Here is a 27863-nt window from a genome sequence, read left to right on the forward strand (position 1 = left end):
AAGACAAACACTATATGATTTCACTATATGTGGAATCTAAAAAACTAATAAACAAAAAAAACCAAAACAAGTGAAGAACCAAACAAAAACAAACAAATAGATACATAAAACAGAGTAGTGGTTACAGGAGGAGGAGGAGGGGGGAGGGCAAAATGGGTAAAGGGGATCAACTGTATGGTGATGGATAGAAACTAAACTTTTGGTGGTGAGCACGCTGTAGTGTATACAGAAGTAGAAATATAAAGTTGTACACATGAAACTTACGTAATGTTGTAAATCAACGTTACCTCAATTTTTTAAAATGCCTTCTAGATTTATGAGGGATAAATATCTTCCAGAACAAAGAGAGAAAAACACTCAAACCAGCTAACTGGATATCCAAGGTCACACAACAAGTCAGGGGTGCAGCCATGGAGAGAAACCCTTCACTGCCGCCTCCTCACCCCAGCGTGTATACTAGGTGTGTTCACCCATTCAGAGGAGGTGTGATGACCCACTGAGGTGAGTCTGGGATCACAGTCGGGGACGCTACTCTCCAGCTGTCCATCAGGACATTTCAACAGGAGCATCAGGCAAGGAGAAGGAAACGGAGCAAAGTAGGGCAGAATTACATGGGTTGTTCTCATTGTTGGACCCAGAAGTTCATTTTTAAACTCCCAGCTGGAAAGCAGAATCAGTAACAAAGGCTACTTATGCAAATAGAAACTTAATTTGCATTCTTGACACTTTTTAATGGGAAGTGAGGGAGAGAGAATAAAACCCAAAACACCTTGCTCTATAACCACAACAGAAATGTTTTCTTTGCAGACGTGTGCAAAATAAGGGCATTTCAGTGGAAATGAAATGATGCCTGAAAGAAAGTTAAGTAATGGCATCAAAGAGCATGGATGACACTTCCTTCCACCGGAGGTACACTCTACAGCAAGACTTGGCTAAAGTGGTACCCGAATCAGGCTTTGGGAGTCATGGAAACAAACAGCAAATACTAACCTTTTATAAGGGCCTTTATTTGCTATGGTTTAGTGGAATCAACTAGGTCACTATGTTATTTGGAATCTAAATGAGCAAAGGCTTGTATCACCTCCATAAGGTCATTGTGAAGAATTCATGAAGTTGTAAGGACTCATGGAGAATTTTAAGTCTCTCACACGAAGATAATGTGAGAAATACAAGATGATAATCATAAAAATAACTGTGGCTAGAAAGAGAAAGGGTGGCAATTGTACGCAGTGTGAAAAATCCTCAACCTAATCATATTTATGTCAGGAACACTAAATATCATTTTGGGGATATTTACTCTAAAAAGTAAAATTCAGCCAGTTCTTTTTGGCTGACGGAGAGGTCCAGCGCATACTGGGATTCTCAACTGGAGGGCACACACTCTATCAGAGGCCTATCTGAATCTGGAGATGGGGTGACAAAGGATGTGTAATTTGTATATTTATCAACAGAAAATACACATTTTAGAAGGTTAAAAAGCAAACAAGTGAACAATCCCGCCGACTTAAAGCCTTGCTACCCAGTCAGCCATCAGGAACAGCGGCAGCAGAGTTTCCTGGGACCTTGTTTGAAACGGCAAATCTCAGGTCCCACCCAGAACGAAAGAATCCGAATCTGCAGTTTTCAAGTTCCTCAGGAGATTCACATGCACATGAAATTCTGAGAAAGTTTGAAGTCCCTTTGCTGTGTGTCAGCCAACAAACTCACCGCACACCCACCACGGGGTATGAGAAAAGGAGCTTCAGTGCCAACAAGAATATTGGGGGCTGGATGAACAGTTGACAAAAGCCAAGTGGCTTTTCCATCCAGCCTCCTAAAATAAGCTGTCAGCCCCATTTCTTATTTTGTGCATGGTCCTAACTCTTCTTGCTACTTTGCACTAACTTTGGGATAAATTCTATCACAAGTTGGCTATTTTCTCTTAAATTACAGGACAGGACATTTGGCCAGTGTTTCTTAACTATTATGAACATATGTGCCTCTAAGCTCTTCCTATATAGGACACATCTACACTTTTTGAGAAATTTATACTAGGCAGGCTTTGCTTTTGCCATTTGTTATCTGTGCCCCATTGGCGTAGGCTAACAGAGCCACTGACAATCCTTTCAGAGCTGGGTAACCACACATCCCAGCTGGATGTACTCCTTCCCTATTTGGGGCTTTTCTAATCCTCACTACTATCAACAGGTGTTGTGGATATTTCTGTGCACAGGACTAACTTTCCCCTTTTAGGTTATTTCCTGGGGTTATACTCCCCCAAAATGATAAGGCACAGCTCCTGACTTTGAGGGTCTTTATGAGTTGTGGCGTGCAAGGGTGGCAACATCGAGGGTCCGAAAGGTGGGCAGGTGCCGGGCAGAGGTACCCCAACGTGCTGGATCAGACTCCAGGTACCCCGTCCCCTCCTCTCCGCCCTGCTCTCAGCTCGGTTGCTGGTCCTCATGAACTGTATCCAAGGTTCCCTCGCCTCCTGGCTTCCTAGAGGGCTGACCAGTGCAGGGCTCCAGGAGGAGGTGGGGGAATGGGAGGGGAGGAGGGGGACTCCGTCCCTGGCAGGCCACAGGCTGTCAGTTTACGTGCTCCCCAACCAAAGCTCCCGTCAGGGGTCCTCTCTGGGCTCCGGCAACCCCTTCTTTGTCTTGGCCCTGCAGGCTGGGAGCTGGCCACGGTTTCCCTGACACTAGCCCACATGCTCCACCTTCTCGTGTTGGTCTTCCGTAACCCTGCCTACACCTCTGTAAACAGTCTGCCGTTAAGTTCTCCTCAATGACCTATTTAGACTACACCTTCTATTTGCTGCCGGGAGCCTGAGTGATGTGCCAGAGGCTGGAGGACAAGAGCCAGGGGACCCTAACCAATGGGGGACGGGGCACGGCAGTCTTGCCAGAAGGTGTCTGCTAGGCTGCAACCCATTAGGCAAGGACACGTTAGCCAGGCATAGCGGGCAGGGGAAGGAGGAAACATCAGGTACAAAACAGAGAGTGCAGAGACTAGAGCAATCAAGAACCTCCTAGACGGCTTCCCTGGTGGCGCAGTGGTTGAGAGTCTGCCTGCCGATGCAGGGGACACGGGTTCGTGCCCCGGTCCGGGAAGATCCCACATGCCGCGGAGCGGCTGGGCCCGTGAGCCATGGCCGCTGAGCCTGCGCGTCCGGAGCAAAAATTCACATAAAAATAAACAAAGAATTCTTACAACTCAACAATAAGAAAACAAACAACCTGATTTTAAAAGGGGCCACCTCACCAAGGGAAATATACAGATAAGCATATGAAATAAGCACATGAAAAAGTGCTCCACATAATGCCATCAGGGAAATACAAATTAAAACAACAGTGAGATACCACTACACACCTACTAGAATAGTCAAAATCCAGAACACTGACACCACCAAATGCTAATGAGGAGGTGGGGCAACAGGAACACTCCTTCAGGCTGGTGGGAATGCAAAACGGTGCAGTGACTTTGGAGGGCAGTTTGGCAGTTTCTTACAAACTTAAACATACTCTTACCATACGATCCAGCAATCACACTCCTTGGTGTTACCCAAAAGAGATGAAAACTTATGTGCACACAAAAGGCTATACAAGGATGTTTCTATCACCTTTATTCATAACTGCCAAAACTTGGAAGCAACCAAGATGTCCTTTGGTGTGTGAATGGATAAACTGGGATACATTCACACAATGGAATATTATTCAGCACTAAAAAGAAATGAGCTATCAAGCCATGAAAAGATATTGAGGCAACTTAAATGCATATTGCTAAGTGAAAGAAAATCTGAAAAGGCTACCGTACTGCATGCTTCTAACTATACGACATTCTGGAAAAGGAAGAACTATGGAGACAATAAAAAGATTAGTAGTTGCCGAATAAGTAGAGCAAAGATTTTCAGGGCAGTGAAAATACTCTCTGATACCGTCATGACTGACACCTGGCATTATGTCACCAGCAAAGCCCACTAACAATTCCCAGGAAATAAAAACAGACTCTGGGTAATAAAATAAAGTCTAACCTTTTCTTTTCCTTTGTGCTCAGTGTAGCTTCACTTGCTCACAGGGGGCCGTGTGCAGAGCTCTCACACCCGGCTCTTCAGACGACCAGAGTTCCTGACGCACAACGGCGGTACCAGCACCTCAGCTCGGGCGGCACAGGACACCGCCATTCAAGACGGCAGCCGTGGGCTGTCTGCACAGACGCTGCACACAACACGCAACCAAAGATGGCGGCCGCACTGCGATCTGCAGCCTGAGCAGCGGTAGCGGTTGCGCCTGCGCCTGCGCCTGCGCCTACGTCTGCCCGGCAAAACCCCCCCGGCCCCGCCCCATGACGGCTCCACGTAAAGCAGCCCCGCCCATGGCTTGGCGGGAGAGCGTGTGCTCTAGAGCCGGAGCTCACACCTCCCCATGCTCTGATAAGAGAATAACGCTTTCCTTTGCTCTGAACCAAACTCGCTCTTGTCCTGTTGGCGAGAGCACGGTACCAGGCAGGGGGACCCTTGTTGGGGCCCAATTGGAAAGGGTAACAGTTGTAAATTTGTCTAAACCCATAGAACGTACAACACCAGGCACAGAGCACCCTAACGTAAAGAATGGGCTTTGGGTGAGTGTGATGTGTCAGTGTTTTATCATTGACTGTTAACAAATGTACCATTCGGTTGGGGGGTGTTGACAGTGGAGGATGTCATGCGTGTGTGGGGCAGGGAGCATCCGGTAAATGTCTGTACCTTCCCCTGAACTTTGCTGTGAACCTAGAACTGCCCTAAAAATATTGTCTTAACAAAAAAAGGAAAAATAGTCTTATTCATAATGGAGGAGAAAACAAAGAATCTTTTAATAAATAGGTACAAGAAACATAAAACTTTAAGCTATAGAATTTTATTAAATGACATAAAATGATCCTAGATGGGAAAACAATGAAACACTATGTATCCTCCAAAGATAATATAATGATTTATTAAGAGTTCCAATTAGGGGCTTCCCTGGTGGCGCAGTGGTGGGGAGTCCGCCTGCCGATGCAGGGGACAGGGGTTCGTGCCCCGGTCTGGGAAGATCCCACATGCCGCGGGGCAGCTGGGCCCGTGAGCCATTGCCGCTGAGCCTGCGCGTCCAGAGCCTGTGCTCTGCAACGGGAGAGGCCACAACAGTGAGAGGCCCGCGTACCGCAAAAAAAAAAAAAAAAAAAAAAACTAGACACAATTGGAAAGTCTATCCATAGGACAGAATAAATTACAGCTAAGTTTTGTGTATAATATCATGCAACTGAAATGATTTAGGCCTCGATATATTGATCTGGGAAGATAGCCATGCTATATTGCTAAGTGAAAAACAGATTGCAAAATAATGGGTATAATATGACTCCACTTCTTTAATATAAAACAATATGACATATGATTTGCATTTCTGTACAATAGGAAATCAAAAAAATCACATCCAATTCTGCAAAGATGGAGGAGAAAATGGAAGAAAAGAGGGGAGAGGATTAAATGGGTTTTTTTATGCTGTTCTGTATTGTTTAAAATTGTTTCAATCGGACGTCCCTAGTGGCGCAGTGGTTGAGAGTCCGCCTGACGATGCAGGGGACAGAGGTTCGTGCCCCAGTCCGGGAAGATCCCACATGCCGGGGAGCAGCTGGGCCCGTGAGCCATGGCCACTGAGACTGCGCGTCCGGAGTCTGTGCTCCGCAACGGGAGAGGCCACAACAGTGAGAAGCCTGCGTACCGCAAAAACAAAAACAAAAACAAAACAAAAAAAATTGTTTCAATCAACATGTGGTACTTTTATAATTAAAAAAAAAATCATAAAAGGCCAAGAGACTTGTGTACCAGGTAGAAAAAGGTCTGCCTGTTTTTTTATATCCACAATGAAAGAAGCAGCGCCAGGCAGAGGGAAGATCCAGCCCCAGCTGCCCAGGTGGGGAGGGGGAAATGAAGGCCTGTGGGCTGCTTCCAGACTTGCGATTTAGAGGACGTCCAAGCTGGCCGTCCTGCAAAGTATCACAGTCAGTGTCCTATGGCGTCCCATAGCACCAGGCCACCAGTCCTAACACACCAGGGCAGAGACCTGTGACCAGCACCCAAATCCTGTTCTTCATCCAAGGTCACTGTCTTCACTCACAAGGTCACACTGTGGTCCCCATGCCTTTGGCCTCCAGGTCTACCTTCACTGGGAGAATAGAAAAATTAAATCTTCAGCTCTTATAAACAACTCCAATAAACTCAAACTCGTGTTATGAAATTCATTTTAAGAAATAAATAATTGAAATGTTGACACTTGGTGACATTTGCTTACTCAAATCTGCGTGTTGATGAATGGCCTTGACTTCTGTTTCTGAGGAATCGCAGGTCAACCTGCTACAAACGTGGCTCCTCATAAACTAAGAAGGGTGGTCAGAACTCACAACTGCACTGGCTTTTTTAAAAACTTCTTTTTGGGGGGGGGTATTGCAATTTACCTCATCCATGTGATTATTCATTTGTTGAATTTAAGTGGAAGGGAAATTTGAGACTCACGCAAAGAGAGGAACCTTTTATGGAGACTTCCATCTGGGGAACAGATTTATGAGGCTTTTTGGGACCCAGAATAACTTTACTGTGATGAAGCACGAGGCAGGGCCACCCCTCCCCCCGCCCCAGCCCCCCAAACTGAGCGTGTGGGGCTCGGAAAACCGAACGCAGAAAGATACCCAGATGGAAGGGTTCAGGGGGCATTCTGGTTGAGACCTGAATAAAGCCAACCTTTGTAGAGAGAGTTAAATAGAACTGAGCTATTCTTTAAGTGCTGAGCTTTTTTTTTTTTTTTTTTTAATGACCTCAACCATGCGGCTGCTCTGGGCTTTAGAAGCTCAGTTTGAAATCCAGGGAAGGAAGTGACAGAGCGATGTGGCAGGGCAGCTGCCAGTCTCAAGCGAACATGTGCAGGATGTCACAAAAAGGCACGGGAGCGCCAGGAGCCCAGCATCGTGCCCAAGTGGATCCTTCCCCTCCAAATCACACAGTGGCGAGCAAACAGAAACTCAACGGCATGACGTGGGCTGAAATGGAATTAAAAGTGGGCGATTTCATAGCAAGATTCAAAGTAGGAAGTAAAGTAGCTTTGCCACGAGTTTATTGTCAGAAACATCTTTCCAATCATTTTTTGTTTGGCTTCACAATACAATATTGAAAAGGGGACCCCAAAGTGCTCTGCTGGGAGACTGGGAAGCATACGAACCCTCAGTGCTAAAGATGACGCAGCACAGGAAAGCAAGCAGACAAAACTGAAAGCAGGGGCTCGAACAGAAACAACAGGAGCCTAGGAGTTCCCTGGTGGTCCAGTGGTTAGGGCTCCTCGTTCTCACTGCCAAGGGCCTGGGTTGGGGAACTAGAATCCCAGAGGCTGCGTGGTGCATCCAAATAACAAAACAAACAAACAAAAAAAGAAAAACAAAGAAATGACAGGAGCCTGATCCATAAGCTGGAAGTGATGATAGCCAAACTATTCACAGTAGCCAGAAAGCGGAAACAACCTGAATGTCCATCCACTGATGAATCAATAGACCAAATGGGATGTATTCACACAGTGGAATATGATTCAGCCTGAAAAAAGGAAGGAAATTCTGACACACACTATACCATGGATGAACCTTAAGGACATTATGCTCAGTGAAATAAGCCATCACAAAAGGACAAATACTACATTATCCTACCGATTTGAGGTCCCTAGAGGTAATCAAATCCATAGAGACAGAAAGTAGAAGGGTGGCTGCCGGGGGCTGGGAGGACAGAGGAATGGGGAGTTAGTGTTTAATGGGGACAGAGGTTCAGTTTGGGAAGACGAAACAGTTTTGGAGATGGATGGTAGTGATGATTGCACAACAAAGTGAATGTACTTAGTACCACTGAACTGTATACTTAAAAATGGTTAAAATGGTAAATTTTATGTTATATATATTTTAGCAGAATAGAAAATTAAGCAGGCAAGCCTACATTTTTCATCAATTCAACAAGCACTCTTTGTACCTCTATTCCACACTAAGGATGCGTGCAAACAAAGCCACACATTGAGAATACAGGATTAATAATCCAGTTCGGGTTTGGCTCACGTACTGCCAAACGTCTCTCTGAAATTGAAAGTAAGTCCTCTCAATTCTTTAAATATTTCCACCCCAAAGTTCACACTCCTAAGAATTACACGTTCCCAAATTCTGACTTGCTTCTGTGCCAGTTTAATTTCCCAGCTGTCCTCCTGTTTGCTTGTGGCCAGAAATATGTTTGCAAACTATCGATTCAAATGTTTTCAGGGTAGCGAGCTCACTCTGTATCAGATATAACCTTGATCCCAAGCTCCTTCCAGAGACCCCGAGCTATGGCTCCTTTGAAGCTCCCACTTCAGTCTGAGGGACTGGCCTGGTGAAGACAGCCTTCCTTTGGGTGGGAGACAGGGGACATAAGGACTCCTCGAGGGTGACGCACTAGGCAACAGTAAGTTAAAAATAAATCCAGTTCTCTTTAAGTTTCAGTTCATTAAACAGTATACGGCAGTGAGTGCTGGTGGGGAAATCTAGACAGGCGTGCATTTCAATGCCGACTCTGCCGTGAAATTCATTATGTGATCTCGGGCAACAGCAAGTTTCTGAACCTTGTACTCTCAGACTGCCAGTGGGGGAAATAATTGTAATTTCAGAGGGCAGAGTTCTCAACAGGAGGGGCCTGGAGAGGGAGAGAGAGTCCTGCTGCGGGTGGAAGGACAGATCACAGTTGATACCATGACCAGTGATTAAAACACACTCTATATTCAAAGAGGGTCATTATAATCACAGCTTTGGGAGGATTTAATAAGGACAGAGGCTGAAGGCATCTGGAAGAATACCTAATAAGTAGCCAGTATTATTAATATCAGCCCCCTTCAGGCCTCTAAACAAAATGCTTTTGCAAAAGTCCCTTCCGGTCAGGGTCTACAATTCTTTTTTGCTTGCCTTCAAATCTTCCCTTCAAAACAACATACAATGTACATAAAATATGGGGCTTAGCCTTCATCACGCAGGTTTTCACTCGTAGGTGGCATTTCGTGAGCATCTTCTGGGTGCAGGGGACCTGAGTCTGGCTGAGGCAGCGGAAACCACACCGGGAACAGACGACTTGCTTCACAGGAGGTGGGTAGCCCCAGGCGTGCAGATGCAGCCCAGGCAGTGGAAGTCTGCTTACTCGCTAAGGGCAGAAATGACCACAGATCTCGGGACAGGAAGGCCTTGGGAGCTTGTCCGCTGACTCTCTTGTAGCCATAACTCATATTTCCTCTGCAGTCTCGTGTGGCTCACGAGCAAACCAGAGTGGCAAAGTTAGCCCAAGTCACTAGGGCAGATCCTAAACATCGTTCTTGCCTCCTTTTAAATCCAGGACTCAGCTCAGGCCCTAAGGAGAGGCAACTTAGCATAATGGCAACAAGCAAAATCATTAACGTTAGCAAGACGTGGATTTAAGTATTGGCTGTGTCACTAAACACTGGGGTGACCTCAGTTAAGAACTTAACCTCTCTGGGGCTCCATTTCCTCATCTATAAAATAGAAAGGAAAATAATATTTACAGTTCGTGAAGATTAACTAGGTTACAGCACGTAACACAAGGCTTAGCACATAGTAGCTGCTCAATAAATAATCATGAATTAGATCACACAGGAGCAAGACCCAAGACCCAACATTCATTAGCTTTTGCTATGTGATAGGTACTAAAAGTCTTACATACAGAACTACTATCTCAAGCTTCACCATAATTTTATGAGGTAAATATTATCTTGTCATAGATGAGGAAAAACAAGGCTTGGAAAAATAAAACACCCTGAATAAGACCACAGAGCCAGGATTCAAAGCTCAACTATAGTACTCGAAACCTCTCTTGCATCTCACCTCCCCGGAGGTGTGGTGATTAACCCTCACCAACCAAATGAGTGTGTCATGATAATGCCCACTCACCTCCCTCGAAAAGTATGAGGGTCCACTGGTGCCACGGATCTGGAAGACACAATCTGTGTGAAGAGATAGACAATGCAAAGTGAAGCCATTATGAAAAGGCATGGATCCTGCTAAGAGAACCATAGTCTAACAGGAAAAACAGGCAGGACACACAGAACTGACCCAGTGCAGGAAAATCAGAGCAGGGCCAATGCAGGACAAAAGGACTTTGTTTTTCTTTTTCGTTTCCTCTTCTTTTCTCTGGGGGTGGATTAGGTGTTTATACCCCAGACAGAGGGCCACATCAGTCATCACCCTGAAAGGGACTTTAAAAGAATACACTTGCTCTAACTTTATATTTTTTAATGTGCCGTTTCTTTTTTTAAAATATTTATATATTTATTTATTAATTATATTTATTTTGGCTGCACCGGGTCTTAGTTGTGGCACGCGGGATCTTCGTTGCGGCATGCAGGATCTTTAGTTGCAGGATGCAGACTCTTAGTTGCAGCATGTGGGATCTAATTCCCCGACCAGAGATCAAACCTGGCCCCCTGCACTGGGAGCACGGAGTCTTACCTGCTGGACCACCAGGGAAGTCCCACATTTGCTCTGACTTTAGTTCACTCTGGCTCGAGAAGCTTTATGAGAAATAGCTATAACATACACATATACCCTATTCACTTTGTATTTGCTTCAAATTATGTTTCACTCAGACAGTTGTGCATCCTGAATGAGTTGCCATTTACCTGTGGGGCAGCAGGGAAGTCAACAGGACTGGCTTTGAGGGGCCCTCCTGCTCCTGGAAGGAGGAGATGGGGTGGCCCTTTGAACGGCAGACCTGGCAAAGACAGAACCCGGGGCCTTGAAGCCAAATGGCATCAGAGTGAGGAGGGTCCCCAAAGCCCATGGGTCCAACCCCTATCTCCACCCCAAGCCAATGCTTGCAGCCCCTGAGCAGGAGAGGGTCAGCGACACTTTAGCCCCTGTGGAACGTTCTCAGGGGACTCACCACCCACTGCCGCCCCCTCCTAAGACCACTATCCGGTGCCTCTGACCATGACACCTAGTTTAACCCCTTGGGTAGGAATCTGCTTAGAAATATGTTCACAATATTACTCAGCCATCAAAAAGAATGAAATAATGCCATTTGCAGCAACATGGATGGACCTAGAGATTGTCATACTAAGCTAAGTCAAAAAGAGAAGACAAATACCATATGATGTCAGTTATATGTAGAATCTAAAATATGATACAAATCAACATATCTACGAACCAAAAAGAGACTCACAGGCATAGAGAACAGACTTGTGGTTGCCAAGGGGGAGGGCGTTGGGGGAGGGATGGAGTGGGAGTTTGGGATGAGCAGGTGTAAAGTATTATATATAGAATGGGTAAACAACACGGTCCTAGTGTGTAGCATGGGGAACTATATTCAATACCCTGTGATAAACCATAATGGAAAAGAATATGAGAAAGAATGTATGTATGTATAACTGAGTCACTTTGCTGCACAGCAGAAATTAACACAACACTGTAAATCAATTATACTTCAATAAAATTTTTTAAAAATAAAAAATAAATGAAATTTTAAAAATATGTTGGGAATTCCCTGGCGATCCAGTGGTTAGAACTCAGTGCTTTCACTGCTGGGGGTCCAGGTATGAACCCTGGTCAGGGAACTAAGATACTGTAAGCCTCGTGGTTTGGCTAAAAAAAAAAAGAAAAGGAAAAAAAAAGTTCACAGATTAGGTGCTTTTGCTAGCACTTAGGAGTTTACCAATGAGAACAGAATTCTCTTCATTTGAGAACAGGTCCCAACAGCGTGTGTTACGTGTAAAGTCCCCCCTTCTCCACGTAGACACGGTGTATTCGTGGTTTCCTGCATGTGGGCCCATCTGCGCTTGTCCTTGTGGCCTTGGTAAGTCCATCACTGACCCAAGCCCTCCTATTCCCACTGCCGAAGCTCGTGAGCCCAGTCCGGCTTTAGTGTCCAGAATCAGGACCGACCCCAGGCAGGAGGGGTTTATGGACCGTTAACTCAACCCTCTGGTACTTATCATCATCTTCCTTGACCTCATCCAACTCTGTCCACTATTTCACCCACCTGTGGTCTCAGGGGTTTCTCCAGACACCACACCCCTGCCCAATATTTCAGTTCGAGAAAATGAAATCTTCTCTCATTCCCCTCGTCTGGAAATCCTGGAATTTCTGGAAATCTGCCTAGTGTCCCAGTTCTTCTCAAATCCCCCTAGAACAGGGCTCTGCTTTGCTTTTGCAAGGTATGGGGTGTGCTGCTCTGAGGGCCTGCCCCACCCACAGGCAGCTCCGGCATCTGCTCTGCGTCATCTCACCCTGCCACCTTGGCCTCAGCTTACCGGACCAGGTGTCAGGCCTTCCCCCCCAAGTAGCCACCTAGAGACCAGCCTGAGAAGGCACTGTGACCCCATCCCCAGGCCCATCCTCAAACTCGGTCTTTATTGTTAAGGATTTCTGAATATAACACACATCGAGAGGATCAACAGGGAGTAGATGGTAACAGGAAATAGAGAGCCTGCAGAAAGAAAGCAGGAGTCACGAGACAGCAGAGAGAAGCGAGTTTGAAGCAGCAGGAGAGCAGTGGGGAGAGAGCGGAAGTACCACAATGGGGGGAAGTCACCATTTCTGAGGGGAGAACAGCTGGTCGCTAGGGTAACACTCAACCTTGAACAACCTTCCCGTTCCCCAAGAGGCCTACGGAAGCGTCTCCCACCTCCCCCAAAACCCCGTCTCTGGGTGTCTCTCCACCAAACCCCCATCATCTGCAGCAACCGGCCTCAGTCTCCACTCTCCGCCACCTGAAATAACCAAACTAACTCAGCAAGCATCCCTCCCAGGGACCGGGGTCCGTCCCTGAGCCACGACTGGGCCTTGCTTCCCGCTGTGTCCACTGAGTCACGCCCAGGCCTGTGCTCAGAATACAGCAGCCTGTGGCCCTCACCAGCTCCCAGGACCACCACAGGCCCCAGACCAGGAAGAGCTGAGTTCTTGCTGTCTTAGCCTCTTCCGGCAAGTAACAGAAACTTCCCTGTGGTTATTTCCTCATCCATGAGCTGAGAGTGACCATACCTGCTCCACACACTGGCAGGGATGCCAGGGGCATCCAGTGAGGTTGGAAGAGCAGCCACACCTGCCAGAGGAGATAGCATCACCTGGGTGATGAATGACCATTCCCCCGTCAGCGCCCCTGGTCCGCCTCCCATCCATCCTGCCCCTCAGACCCACAAGGCACGCCATCTGCTGCTCCCTTTGACGGTAACTCCGCTCCATCAGGGTAAACACCCAAACCTTTTTTTCTCAATGCATCCCTCCTTTTCTTCACCTTTGCAGAAGCCGAACTTTCCTCTGAGAAGTCTGACGTCCCCCGGGTCACCACCATTACTCGGAGAGCCAGCAACTTCCTCTATGCCCAATGGATGCCACAGGAGGGCATGAGGACGTGGCATGAAACTTGGCCAATTTATACCACGTTGAGTGGTATAAATCCAGCAAACCGTCAACTCTGCCCTCTTTTAAACTTTCCCAGCCTGGACCTCATCACTAAAAGGCACTTGGATCGACAGCCCACTCTGGCTCTAACTGAGTGCACTGTCCTTCAGGGCGTCTGTGGCCAGTGGCTCTCAAAGTGGGGTCCCCAGACCAGCAGCATCACAATCACCTGGGGACTTGTTACAGATGCATATTCTCAGGCCCTCCCAGGCCTCCTGAGTCAGAAATTCCCCGGGTGGGACCCAGCTCTGTGTTTAACAAGCCCTCCAGGTGATTCTGATACAGGTTCAAGTTTAATGACAACTGTCCTAGATTATAAGCCTTCTCATCACGCGGACTGCATGAGTCCACCCATGTGCTTTCTTGGTTTCCATTCAGGGCACGGATGGAGACACCCCCTTAATGGAACAGAAGGTTCTGATCCACTGCTGACTCATAAAGGCCAACAAGTTTGCTCTCACCCCTGCTCAGCCTCTCTGCACTGTCCGATTCCCATCACAGCATCTCTTTTGGGGGGTGCCGCACCGTGCAGCTTGTGGGACCTTAGTCCCTGACCAGGGATCGAACCCACGCCCTCGGCAGCGAAAGTGCAGAATCCTAACCACTGGACCACCAGGGAAGTCCCTTGATTCCCACAGCAGTATCTCCAGAGGTTCTTCTTTCTCCCTAAGCTCCCATCCCTATTCACTCTCCCTTTCAATAACAATGTCCTCTCGTGTCCTGGTGAAGGCTGCTGGGGTGCAGAACAAGGGGCTCCACACCTGTAGTTAGAAGACCTCAGCTCCCCACTTCCTGTGTGTGAGCTGAGGAGATGGGTTAAGTGGGCAGCGGATGTAAGGTATCTGCTCACCAGGACATTGCTGCCCGGGGCCACCCTCTGCTTCTCTTCCTGCCCTTCTCTGATCTCCTTTCCTCACCTGTATAATCAGGATGGTAAGACCTATGTCTTACAGGCCATAGTGTAATTCATATGCAAAACAAGAGGATTAATGCAAAACCCTCTGTCAACTTCAAGCCTTGCTAACCAAAGTGGGGTCCAGCAGCAGTGATACCCCATGGGAGTGAGAGGGAAATGCAGAGTCTCAGGACCCACCCAGCCCTACCGAATCAGAATCTGCATTTCAGCAAGGCCCCCAGGGGATTTGCCTGCACTTAGAGACTGAGGAGTGTGATTGAAAGAACCAGGAGAGTCTATGATGAACAGGTTACTGTCCTCAAGCCCCCATCGGCCTCCTCCTCCCCACGTCCAGGAGAAGGGCCACCCCCTTTCCAAAGTCTAAAGCAGTCATTCCTAACCAGCTGGCACATCAGAATCATCTGGACCAAAACCCCAGGCCAATTACATTAGACTCTTTTGGAGAAGAGCTCAAATCAGTATATTTTAAATTCCCCAGGTGAGTCTAATGGGGGCCCAGGGGAGGCACACCCTACACGCCAACCAGACTGAGGCTCCGTAACGTGGATTCTATCATCTCACGGGGAAATTTGCTGTCACACCATGAGCCTTATCTCTCTCACCAGAGCTCTGCCTCGTGCCTCTCTGCTCACTCCCTACCCTCACTTTTATCCACTGAGGCCCCTTTCACGTCCCCACCCCCTTGCTTGCTTCTCCCTTGGGATCCTATCATTGTGCCCTGTGGCTCTCCCTTGACCAGAGTCCAGTAAATATTCACGGACGTGGATCTTTAGCTTTGCACATGCGCAACGCCGTCTTCTGGATGCGAAATCTCCTCTTGATCTGTCCTCCTTCCAACTATCACCCTGCCCTGCTTTCCTCCGGAGCCAATCACGAACCAGTGGTCCCCACCGCCAGCCTCGGCATCCTCAGCAGGAGGACACCTGCCCACACTAAGCCAGATAACCTCTCCCACCTCCTCTGCGGCTGTCACCACAGCCTTCAGACTCTCTGCTCAACGCTGGAGGACTCTGGAAAATGTGGTTTGTTGTTAAGGGTTCATTGCTAGTAGGTAAACAAGGGAGGATTCTTCAAGGGACCTCCAGTTTCCATGAAACAATAGATCAAAGAGGAGGCAAAGAAAGAAGAAAGGTTTGGTTAGGTCCCACCTGGGAAACGCCTGCCCTGGACTGAGGCTCTAAAGGGCTCTTTTTCCTTCTGCGGCAAATGAGCTGGAAGGGAGTTCCACCTGGACCCAAAGCAGAAGCCAGACAGGACCAGGAGAGCACACACACCGGCAGACCTCAGAGATACCACCGGCTGGGTTCCACACCACGTAACAAAGCAAGGCTCCCAACAAAGCAAGTCACACGAGTGTTTTGGTTTCCCAGTGCTTGTAAGTTATGTCTGTGCTCTACTGTAGTCTATTAAGTGCCCAATAGCATTAGGTCTAGAAAAACAATGTACATACCTTAATTTAATATACTTTTTGCCTAAAAAAAAAAAAAAAGCTGGGGCTTCCCTGGTGGCGCAGTGGTTGAGAGTCCGCCTGCCGATGCAGGGGACGCGGGTTCGTGCCCTGGTCCGGGAAGATCCCACATGCCGCAGAGCGGCCGGGCCCGTGAGCAGTGGCCGCTCAGCCCGCGCGTCCAGAGCCTGTGCTCCGCAACGGGAGAGGCCACAACGGTGAGAGGCCCGCGTACCACAAAAAAAAAGCTAACCAACATCTGACAACACAGGGTTGCCACAAACCTTCAATTTGTTTAAAACGCAATAGCTGTAAAGCGCTGTAAAACTCAGTATGCCTGTAATTCTTAAGGAAACATGGAGAAAAGCCCTGTGGGCTACACCCTGTAGATGAACAAAGGAACCAGAAACTTGTTGTTCTAGGAGTCATCAGGACACTGGTGAAGCTGTGTGACAATCGCCTCCCTGCCCTGTACACTCACACACACACACCTGTCGCCTGCAGGTGCTGCTAAGCTCTGGAAGCCAGTCTTGAAGATAAACCATTGCTCACGACTTAACCTTCAGTCACTCACTCACCAAGTACGTGATCTACGCCTTCTCCGTGCGAGGCAAGAGGGACACACAAGGTCATTAGAGAAACACACAAAGTCATGACACAGCCCCTGACCCGAGGACTCCAAAGTCTAGAGGGGAAGAACAAAACATAAACAGTTCACAAAGTGACGCCAGTGGTTACAAAAAAAGTAAGTAACCAGTGCTATGGGACACCGGGTAGAGACCCACCCCAGGGGGCCAGGAGATAAGATGAGGTTTATGGTCCTGAGGCCACCAGAGCTCCAAGGATGAAAGCAGGGACTCACGCTGACCCCTTTCGTCTTTTTTTTCCACTCCCCCTACGTTAATTTACTGAAATGAGGAAATCAAAGACCACTGTTTTTAAGGGTTTTTGTCAGAACTCTGAAATGGTTGCACTGTTCCCACCAGAGACTGCAAGAACATCTATTTCCACAAACGCTAAAATACCTCGGGTACTCTCATGGAGACACCGAGAACGCCACGCTGATGGGTGAAAACGGAATCTGCCGGCTGTGTTGATCTCTTCCATTACTCATATAATTAAACACATGTCCAAGTTCAATGGCAGGAAATCCATCTTTAACTTGCTTCTTCCTTCTTTGCCCCCTCCCCCAGCCATGTTGTTTTTCCTTTGATGGTGTCTCTTTGCTTTGTCCTTGTCTCTGCATCTCCGATGTCCCTAGGCCCACGTCACCACTCCCCTATTTCCCTGGCCTCACTTGTCTCTCTGGCCCCAGTCTTCCCCTCCTCCAGCCCACCCCCTGCATCACGTTTATCATGCTAAAGCATCACTCTCATCAGATGACACCCCCCATAAGAAGCTCAGAGGTTCCCAGTTGCACAACACTTGAGTCCTCTGCTCACTTTCCAGGCTCTCCACGGGGCCCCTGCCTGCCCTCCTCATGTCCATCCACCCCTGGTCTCAACACAGCCCTCTTCCCACTCCTGCTGCCCCAGCCAGCACCGCGCTCCTCGAAGGCATCACACTTCTGACACCTCCACGAACCTTTTCCTGGTTGCTGGACAGGAAATCGACAACTTGTCTTTCTAGGTTGCAATGTAGTTCACCATCTGTGACTAAGAATCCAGTTTCCTATAGAAATACGTGACACGTTGATAGGCTGCCTCACCAAAACAGCCGAAACCCAGAACAGAGCTGCACCACAGTGCCGATGGTCCTGCCCCGAATTCGGGGCTCTGGGAGGCGTGTGGTACTTCTGGAAACTGTGCATCCCATCAGAGAGACCACAGCTCTGTAAAATCCCTCCTCTACCAGCACTGTTCTGTGACCTTGGGAAGGTTAGCTCACTCTCTGAGCTTTGGTTTCCTTGGTGTCACAAGTTGGGGTTTCTAGGATGTAGATGCTGAAATGGAGTTTGGTTTGCAGGGTATTTATTAAGAACGGACACCTGCAGAGAGGGAAATGGAGGAGTCAGGTTTGGGCAGATGCTGAACTTCAACAAAGCCTCAGCCCACCCCGTGGGGACATCGGGAGCATATGTGGTCCATCAGAGCCGTCCCTTGGTGGCCAGGCTTTTGTACTGCTGCTGGGATACATTATTGCTGTGGACGGCCCAGGGTACACATGACATTGACGGCTGGAGGCTCTCTGCTGACTGCACGCCCCACTGCTGGAGCTACCAGCCTTTCCTCGGAGGACCTGGGCAGCGCATCTTCACGCCCACCGCACTTGGTTGTAGAAGGAGGATGATAATGATAGGACCTACCTTATGTTGTTGTGACATTGAAATTAGCTCCGCATTCAGCACACAGCATACCTGGTACAGAGTGGGTCCTCAGTACACGTTTGCTGTGATTACCATTGGCATCATGGGTAGAGTAAGACTGGAGGAAGAGTTGTCCCCTTTCTTTAATTCATCTGATGCATACATATGGACCACACCACGTGTCAGGCACCGTTCTATGACCGGAAGTGCTGGTCTGAGGATACGTGCGGTCAATCGGTGGCCAGGGCAGTGCTCATCAAGAAGAGAACATTTGAGCCAAGACTCAAAGGAGGCGAGAAGCAGGTGGTGCAGCCATGCAAGAGTCCTGCGGAGGGAGAGTGCCTAGAATGTTCAGGCCAAGGGCGGGGGCAGAACAGAATGATCAAGGGGAGAGGGGTAGGTGAGGTCAGAGAGGGAACGAGACCGCTTCCCAGGTGGGGTTTTGTGCCAAAACAAATCACGCTCGGATGTGGTCAGACCTCACCGACAACCGGAGGTTCAGAAATGTAGGTGACATAGCAAAATGATAAACAACACCCTCGGCATTAGTCAGCAAAATGAAGACTGTGGGAAACTCCACAGGAAAAATGACCTGGTTTCTTCAAAAACAAGCAAAAATTGAAAAGTGGCAAAGAAAACAAGGTACAGGGGAACCTATAGATTAAAAAAGACAAGCGCGCTTCCCTGGTGGTTGAGAGTCCGCCTGCCGATGCAGGGGACGCGGGTTCGTGCCCCGGTCCGGGAAGATCCCACGTGCCGCGGAGCGGCTGGCCCGTGAGCCGTGGCCGCTGAGCCTGCGCGTCCGGAGCCTGTGCTCCGCAACGGGAGAGGCCACAGCCCTGAGAGGCCCGCGTACCGCAAAAAACAAAAAAGACAAGCATATCGGGACTTCTCTGGCGGCCCAGTGGTTAAGACCAGACGTTTCCACTGCAGAGGGTGCAGGTTTGATCCCTGGTCGGGGAGCTAAGATCCCGCATGCCCCACGGTGCGGCCAAAAAGAAAAAGACAAACATGTCAACCGACCCCACAATATAAACCTTATCTGGATCCCGATTCAATCAAGCAAGCTGTCTTAGCAGCAGCAGCAGCATCCCTTTGTTACTGTTGAAACAACATAAGCGCTGAGTAGAAATTTACTGATGATAAGGAATTACTCAGGACTGGCTCAAGTGGCCACATGATTTAGGAAAGGGACATGATGCGTCTGGAATCTGCTGAGAATTCAGCGCGACCCCCAATCCCAGAGCTGCAGACAAGTATTCAGATAATAACTGTGTTTCACTTTCCCAAATTCCTGCCCAATATGAACAGGGAAGAGTGGCCCCAGGCCATCCCGGTCAATAGAGCCAACAAGCCCGGGAACATTCCTGATCTTGGCCATCTCACCTCTCTTCCTTGTAATGCTGTGTGAGGACAAGAAAACTCATCCACCTCAAATTCCAGCCATGTGCAGGGCATGACATGTTGCCATCAGTCCCTGCCTTTCCCCCCAGCTCTGAGGAAACTCTGTCATCCTGCCCATATCCTGAACTTGGAAGTCCCAGCTTCAACCTCTAACTTGACTTGAAGGCTGACTCTTTCTTTCCTTAAAAGAAGATTCACACTCCATCTCCCCTGCAAGCCAAATGTACTGCATGTCAGAAAGCGCACCCCTAGATCACATGCAGTATTTTCTTAAATGTGGTAGGAAGGCAGTTTCTGAATTAGATGATTTCTACTGACACTTTACCGTGGATTCTGGAAGGACTGGAAAACGAAAATGCACGGCCACTGGAAACTTCACATATATAACTTCACAATAGTGGGTCTATTAGCACCCCTCCCCCTTTTTAAAAATGAGAATACCTTTTCTAATGAGATGCTTTCATATTTCATTCATGAATTCTCCCTCAGCCCATTCCATTCATTGCCTTATTGATTCGACACAAATAGTGACCACCTGCTCTGAGCCAGACCCTCAGCTGGCTGACTCACTCACATCCTCACCCTCAAATCTCCCACAAGGCAGTGATGCTGCAGTTCAGCCCTGGGGCTGCAGAAGCCCAGAGGAGTGACATCCTGCTTGGAAGATGCAGAGGGCTTCCAAGAGGAAAGGCCACTAGGACCGAATGCTGAAGGATACAGAGGAAGGCAGGAGAGGGGACTCTTGGCAGGCGTGGTAAATGTACACCGCAGCCAGAGCGATAGAGATTGGGGAAGAGAGTTGGAAACTGACCGCACGTGAAGGAGTCTGGAAAGGTTGCAACAGGGGAGCCATCAAGCCACTGAAGGAGATTAAGAGGAAAAAATCACAATCAGCTCCGGTTTTTGGAAATATAGTCACGGTAGTGGTTTGAAGGCTGCCCTAGAGGAAGCAGGATTAACGTCGAGAAGTCCAGCTAGGAGGCTGGTGCTCTAGTCTGGGCCCTTGGCCTTTCAATATTGGCTCAGACAGGAAATGATGCTCCAGGATGAGCCAACCTCATATACTCTGAAATAAACTGCATTATATTGAACTTGCAATGCTCTTCCATTTGAAGCCAAGTTTGGATTTTAAGAGAATACAGAAATGTACCAAATGTTACTTTCTACTTGAATTTTGTAACTTACATTTTTCCGTTTTAAATTAATTTCATTTTACTTTATGTTTTTTAAGCCTAAATTCAAACTGAATGAAAAGTATATCCAATAATGTGGATGTTCACTATTATTCCTGGAGTTTACCTTTAATGAAGTCTTTCTGTCTCAGAAGATGTTGGAATATCACTCTGCTTTCTTTACTTTTTTTTTTTTAAGACCAGATTCTTTTTTATAATTTTTTTAAATTTATTTATTTATTTATTTATTTATGGCTGCATTGGATCTTTGTTGCTGCGCGCAGGCTTTCTTTAGTTGCAGTGAGCGGGGGGAGGCTACTCTTCGTTGCGGTGCATGGGCTTCTCATGCAGTGGCTTCTCTTGTGGCGGAGCACGGGCTCTAGGCATGCGGACTTCAGTAGTTGTGGAGCGCAGGCTCAGTGGGCTCAGTAGTTGTGGCGCATGGGCTCTAGAATGCAGGCACAGTAGTTGTTGTGCACGGGCTTACTTGCTCCGCGGCATGTGGGATCTTCCTGGACCAGGGCTCGAACCCATGTCCCCTGCATTGGCAGGTGGATTCTTAACCACTGCACCACCAGGGAAGCCCTCTTTACATTTTAAGGTAATTAATCTGTAACTATACTTACATTCAACCTAGATTATACCTACCCTTGCTCTCCTGTTGCACAGGTAGTCACAGATGACTGGTGGCTATTGATTACATGAAATACAGATGGTCAAAACTGCGAAGTGCTATAACTGTGAAATACACACTGGGTCTCTAACATTTTGCATGAAAAAAGAATATAAATTATCTCATTAATAATTTTATACTTAGTACATGTTAAAATGATCATGTTTTATATATACAATTGGTTAAAAAAATGTCATTAAAAAACAAAAAAAACACACCATAGATAACCTATATTGAATAAACTCTAATTTTCATCCATCGGGGGAAAAAAAGGAGAATACAGAAATTTAACTCTGGTTCCAATTACACTTCCTTAAGACATCCACAGAAAACAGGAGTTGGCGTGAATATGTTTCCTCCAAAGATTGATTAAAGGCACTTAGCTTCCCTTTAGGAATCTGCAGTTTGGACTTCAGGGTTTTTAAAAGAAGAAAAAAATAAAAAAAGGTGAGTTTATTTTCTCAGCCACAAACTGTAATTTGCATTTGGCATCAGCCTCTTAGAATTAGTAATTTCCCTCTTTCTTGCACCAAGCACATAGCTCACACTTTAACATGGAAGTTCTTTTCTCCACCTTCCATACCATTCTTCAAAATGGTAGAGAGAAATGGGAAGGAAATCAGGCATGAAAAAAAGAGAAACCCCATGAAAAGGATCTCTCATGTCCGGAGTTGAGAGTTTCTTTCATGTCTGCTAAACAAACCTGGGAGCCAGCCTGAGAAATAGAACACCCTGAACAGCTAGAAAATTCTGCATGCGACCCCTCCAGGTAACACCAGTCTGATCCTCAGTATTTCTTAGGGTCAAGAAAGCCCAAATGGAAGGGAGAAAATCCAGGTCAGCTGCATCAGGAGGAAGCCTGGCCAGAAAACAAGTCCATCAGGACAGAGGGAGTTATTCAATCTTCAAGACCCGAGCTCTTCAAAGGGGGCGCAGCCTGGTGCAGAGAGCGGTGGGGTGCGCCGGGGAATCTCAATCACTACAAGAAGGAGCACTTCTAAAAGGAAAATAAGGGATTCAAAGAGTTTTTGAGACGGTACACATTTCTCACACAAAACACAAACTTTTACCTAAAAATCTGCTGCTTTTCCAAGTACATTGATAATTAACTGGAAAAGTTGTGTTTGGCCCATTCTCTTTCTCCTGGGGATGTTTTAATAACCTAAAGTTTCTGAACATACTATTCTCTCTATAAATAAAAAAGAAGAAAGTCTATATAAAAGCAAGTAGAAAGTATTTTTATAGAAATAAACTAGATACAGATTCTGGGCTGAACAGTTAACCATTAAGTACACACACAAACACACACACACAGCATATACAGTGACCATTGCCATACCAACTAAACGTCTTTAACAATCCACGTCCTGGATGTTTGAACTTTTCCTCCAGAAGCCCAGTATTTTCACAAACACCATCCCATTTCTATACACAGCATCCCCCGACTTTCACAGAGGCTGAGACTATCCCCATTTTGTAACTATAAAGAAGTCAGGTGCCAAAAGGCTAACTGACTTGCCCCAAGTCACAGAGTCATTAGCCAAGACCTATGTGCCAGGCAGGCAGGCAGGCAGACAGAGCTCACAGGAAACCAGCTATGCCTCTCCAGGCACTAAAATTATATTTTAATATTTCAACAACCATTTTGGACACGATCTTTCCCCCAAAACCACACTGTAACAGAGTTGTCACTTGTATCCCAAGAAGGCTCTTTGATGGTGCAGAGTTCAACAAACCTCTTCCTTCACCCAAACTGGTTTGCCCAGCCCTCCCTACTCAACAGGTGAGAGGAGATGAAATCTGGGAACCGGGACCTGCAAACAGAGCCAACTCAAAGCAGAGTCCAGTCACCACCACTGCAAGTTTCCCCAACCTGGGTATTTGACTAATTTCCATTCAGGACATAAGTCAGAGCCTTTATACTTAGGGTAAATAGCAACCAGCCAGTCAGGGCAACCAGCCCTAAGACACTTTCTCAATGTGCCCTAACGCTGACCATTCCCTATAATGCCCTTCAAGGTCGAGTCTCAGTTCTTGACCCCAACTGTCCTGAACTGACGCCAGTCAGGGAATGTGCCTCCTACATCTGGGCCTATGCAGATGCACACTCCTGCTCTCCACGCCACTCACCCCCATGCTATCTGCCACTTCTTCCAGGAAGCCTTCCTGATCTCCCTAGGCCATATGTTTCCATAGTACCCTGTCCCACTCCTAGCATAGAATTTCAGGCAGCACCCCACAGGGTAACAACCTGTCCATATGTCCTCATCCCCGACCTACACCATAAACTCCATGAGAGCAAGGCCTCGTCTGACTTTGCCTTTTACACCCCAGCAAACAGCAGGGTGCCTAGTTGTGAATAAATAACTGAATGAAGGTTTGCAGTCGACAAGCATGCATGGCTTACCGTTAGGGCAGGCATGCTGCTAGACCCTGAGGATAGAAAGGTGAAGTTCTATCTTCTGTCCTCAGGTCAATTCTGATCTATTAATCTATGATGCTTTCTATCTTTATTTTACAAAAACACAACTACACAATGGGTAACTGGTAGGAAGGGGCCCAGGGAGCCCTAGAGCTGATTACAACCAGAACAAGGATCTCCTTCCCTCTGCTATCAGTGATGTTCCTGAAATGTTGAGACTCAGATCTGCTTTCAATTGCTGCCTCCTGAGAACTAACAAATAGGTGAAAATATTCTAGGCCACAAGGTAGCATCATGCCTTGAGGCCAGCTGGATGGCCAGCTCCCCAGAACAATGAGATTCCAAATGCTCATCTGAGCAGGGACAAAAGTAGAGGGAGATATGAGAGACACACTCTATTTTCCTTTCCTTGCGGCTGTCCATTCCAAAAAGAACTGCAAATAACATACAGCCTCCACCCCTACCCCCTCTACCCACCCACCCCACCCCCGGCCAACTGCAAAGGAACAATCCTGACACCCTTGACCCTTCCTGAGCCGTTTCTAAACTAGCCCCCGCTCCACCACTTTATACGGAGACCCTAGTCAGTGGTTCTCAAAGTGTGCTCCAGGGACGAGCATCACCTGAGAACTTGTTAGAAAGGCAGATTATCCGGCCCCTCCCTGGACACACTGAGCCAGAAGCACTGGGGTAGGGCCGGGCCACACGTGAGCCTGGTGCACGCTCAAATGTGAGAACCACTGCCTGGTTCTCTATCTTCAGGGCGCTGACGGCTTGCAGAGTTCCCTTGTTTATTTACTCGCTCGCCTAATTTATTTATTGTCCTCTCTCCCTGGAATGAACGCTGCCTGACAACTGGGAACTTGCCCATCTTTCTCAGTGCTCTGCATCTTCTGTGGTTTAGAACAGGCTGTCACATCGTGGTGCTCGGTAAATATTTGTCGAGCAAACAAACAAATCTTCCTCTTTTTGCTTGTTTTCCCCCAATTTCCCTGGAGCTGGCCATGAACAATCCCAAAAGGAGTTAAGCCACTCTCGTGAGTCATCTGGCCAAGCCTGGAGGCTGATAAGCCTCCAAGGACAGGAGCTGTGACATGACACGGCCACACTTCGTCAACTCTTTTGCCCAAATCCCCAGGACTGCAGTACTCACTCACAGCTGGCAGAATTCACTTTTCCAAATGTCAGAGGCCTGATGATTCCCCATAATCTAGACATCTCAGGCCCACCAGTGTGTGCGGGATCGCTTAGGAAAGCCCCTCCACAGGAGAATCAACCCTTTGCAGCTCCTGCAGCACTTGGGGTGAGTGGGTGCAGCCCAGCACAGCACCCCCTGCTTGGTGCTCCCACCTCTGTATACACAGCCACCCTCCCCTCTCACACCACCCAGGGAAGGGAAACCAGCCACCCATTACCATGCTTAAAATCCCATCTACAAGATTCATGGCAGAATTGTTGAGAAGTTCCCCTATTAGGTCAGAGTGGCAGGAAAGCCACATCTTGGGGGAAGAGGCAAGGGAAACAGTCATTCATAAAAAGAAAGATGATAGCTGCTACCTACCCTGTGCTGTACTATTATACATACTGTGAAGTTGCTTTTCCTCATCGGAGGCTCAGAAAAGAGCCCTCCCAAGGCCTTAGAGCCATCAACCATGGACCTTGACCTCTAACCCAGCTCTGACCCCAAAGCCCTTCTTAACCTCTGAAAAATCACAAACCCACTGTGACCCTCGGGTCCCTCCCTAACATGGGCCAAGCCAGAGGCAGTGTTTCACTTAAATACCTGGAGAAAATGAAAGAGAAAATGAATTTCAGGAGGGATGAGCTGGACCATTTGAAGGGCCCTGGTTAAGTGCCCTCTGGGATCCCGGATCTTCCCATCAGCCCACCCTGGGATGCCACGCCCCCTCCCTGGGTTTGCCTTGGGCCTGCCTGGACGGTTAATATTAACCCCAGGGGATGAGCACCCTTGTGGGTTCGCGGGGCCTCCAGGGGAGGGCGGATGCTGACTCACTGCCTCTGTGGCAGCCACGTGTCTCCACAGCTCCCGGCAGGCCGGCGGGCTCCTGCGCTGAGCACAGGCGGACCCTTCACCGGGAAGAGGAAGGAGAAACGCCGCTGGTTTTGTGTCACCATCAGAGGGTGAAGGGAGCAAGAAGGAAGTTCCCAGAAGCTTAGCCCTTGATCGGCTCCCTACGGCCGGCCCCCTCTGTCTTTTGCATCTCCAAAGGTTTATCCACTTTCCCCCAATCGTGCCAGCTCCCACGCAAGGGAGGGTGGGGCTGTGGAAGGACGATTTGTAAAAAGCTCGCTGGCACAAACAAGAAAGGGTTAAAGGCCCCTTAGCCCCTCCGCGTGGCTCCTGTGGGTTCCAGAAGCCAAGATCCAGTCTCCTCTTCTCTGCCCTGCCCCCATCCTCAGTCCAGGTCCTCCCTGCCCCGAAGACAGGAGCCCGAGGCTGGCTTCACCCCAAGCGCCTCAGCAAATCTCTGAGCCAGGATGGAGAAGCTGGGCGTGGGGCACCTTTCTTTCTGTCCGCATGTGCCTCCCACCAAAAATCGAATTAAGTAAAAGGAAAAAGCTACGTGCACTTGAGGCTATGGAGACTGACAGCTTTATAAACTTGGCACACACATGGAAATGACAGGAGAGCGCGTAGGACCTACCGATTTTAAATTACAGTATTCTGAATGGAAGCGCTCACGCCCAGAGGAGGTTTGCCCTCCTGCTTCTCCAGATGCCTTTAAACCCCAAAATATCACGGCCGGGTTGAGACAGCTTTGGGGATGCTGGGAAGCATACACCCACCCTCTCCGCTCTGATGCCCATACCCCAAGGAGCTTTGAAACCTCAGTACGTTCCAGGAAAACCACTCTCCCCTGGGCTGCTGGTAGTGCAGAGTGGCATGTGGCAGAGGTAAGGGGAGCGGGGGGCCGGCACACAGATAGAGCTAACCCAGCCCCGGTGCAGCCCTGAAACAGAGGCCGGGGCTTGGGAGGCTGGAACTCCCGCTCTTTCTGTTGCGCGCTGAAACACGCCCGGGTGCTGCATGCTTGCGGGTGCTGCATGCTTGTGGGTGCTGCATGCTTGTGGGTGCAGGCTGATCCCACCTTCTGAGCAGAGAAGCCCCCTTCATCGGGGCGAAGAAGGGGAGACGTGGCTGGTTTTGTGTCTCCATCAGAGGGTGAAGGGAGTAAGAAGGAAGTGATTAAACTGGCGACTTGGACAAGAAGCGAAATCAGCCAGGGCCCAGCACTCCAGTAAAAACGGAAGAGTGCAGACTCAGAACACATGCGCAGACTGGATGGGTAGGTAAAAGGTGTGACCAGCCTAGGCAATGCTGCAGCTCCCTCCGGAGCCCAGGAAAGCCTTGACGGAGGCCTCGCTCCCTCTGTACCACATTCCCCTCTCCAGGGAGTCCCCGCTTCCCGCTGCGTCTCACCCAGCCCGCGGGGGGCTGACACCCCTCACCAGCCTGCAGGTCGGAGCACGGGGCTGACACCGGTTCCACAGTCGGGTGAGCCGCACGGGGGCCTGGGTCCTGTCCCTCCTGCCATGACCCCAGTTGCAACAGTGTGTTAAAGTTCAGAAGCAGCCCGGTGAACACATCCACGGTGATAAGCTGCACCTTTGCTGGCAGATAAGCCCAGCAGGAGAGAAAACACTGGACAGCACCTCTGAGCTGTCCCTCCAGCTGGCCTCACTAAGGAAGGCCTCGGACCAGACTTTCTGGTGCTGACAACCAACTACAGCAGGATTAACGGAGTTTTAATATTTTTTCCAAAATAAACAATGAGTCCAGTGCTTTATTTTTCAACACGCTGCTTAAACATCCAGCTTGGGTTTTTTCATTGCCATATAGTTGATTTAGAATGTTGTGTTAATTTCTGCTGTACAGCAAAGTGATTCAGTTACACATATATATACATTCTTTTTTTTTATATTCTTTTCCATTAGGGTTTATCACAGGATATTGAATACAGTTCTTGGTGCTAGACAGTAGGATCTTATTGTTTATCCATTTCCAGCTTATTTTTATTTGTTTGGTTTTTTTTTTTTTTTTTTTTTTTTT

This window comes from Lipotes vexillifer, unplaced genomic scaffold, assembly GCF_000442215.2.
Source record: "Lipotes vexillifer unplaced genomic scaffold, Lipotes_vexillifer_v1.1 scaffold444, whole genome shotgun sequence".
NCBI classification, from domain to species: Eukaryota; Metazoa; Chordata; class Mammalia; order Artiodactyla; family Lipotidae; genus Lipotes; species Lipotes vexillifer.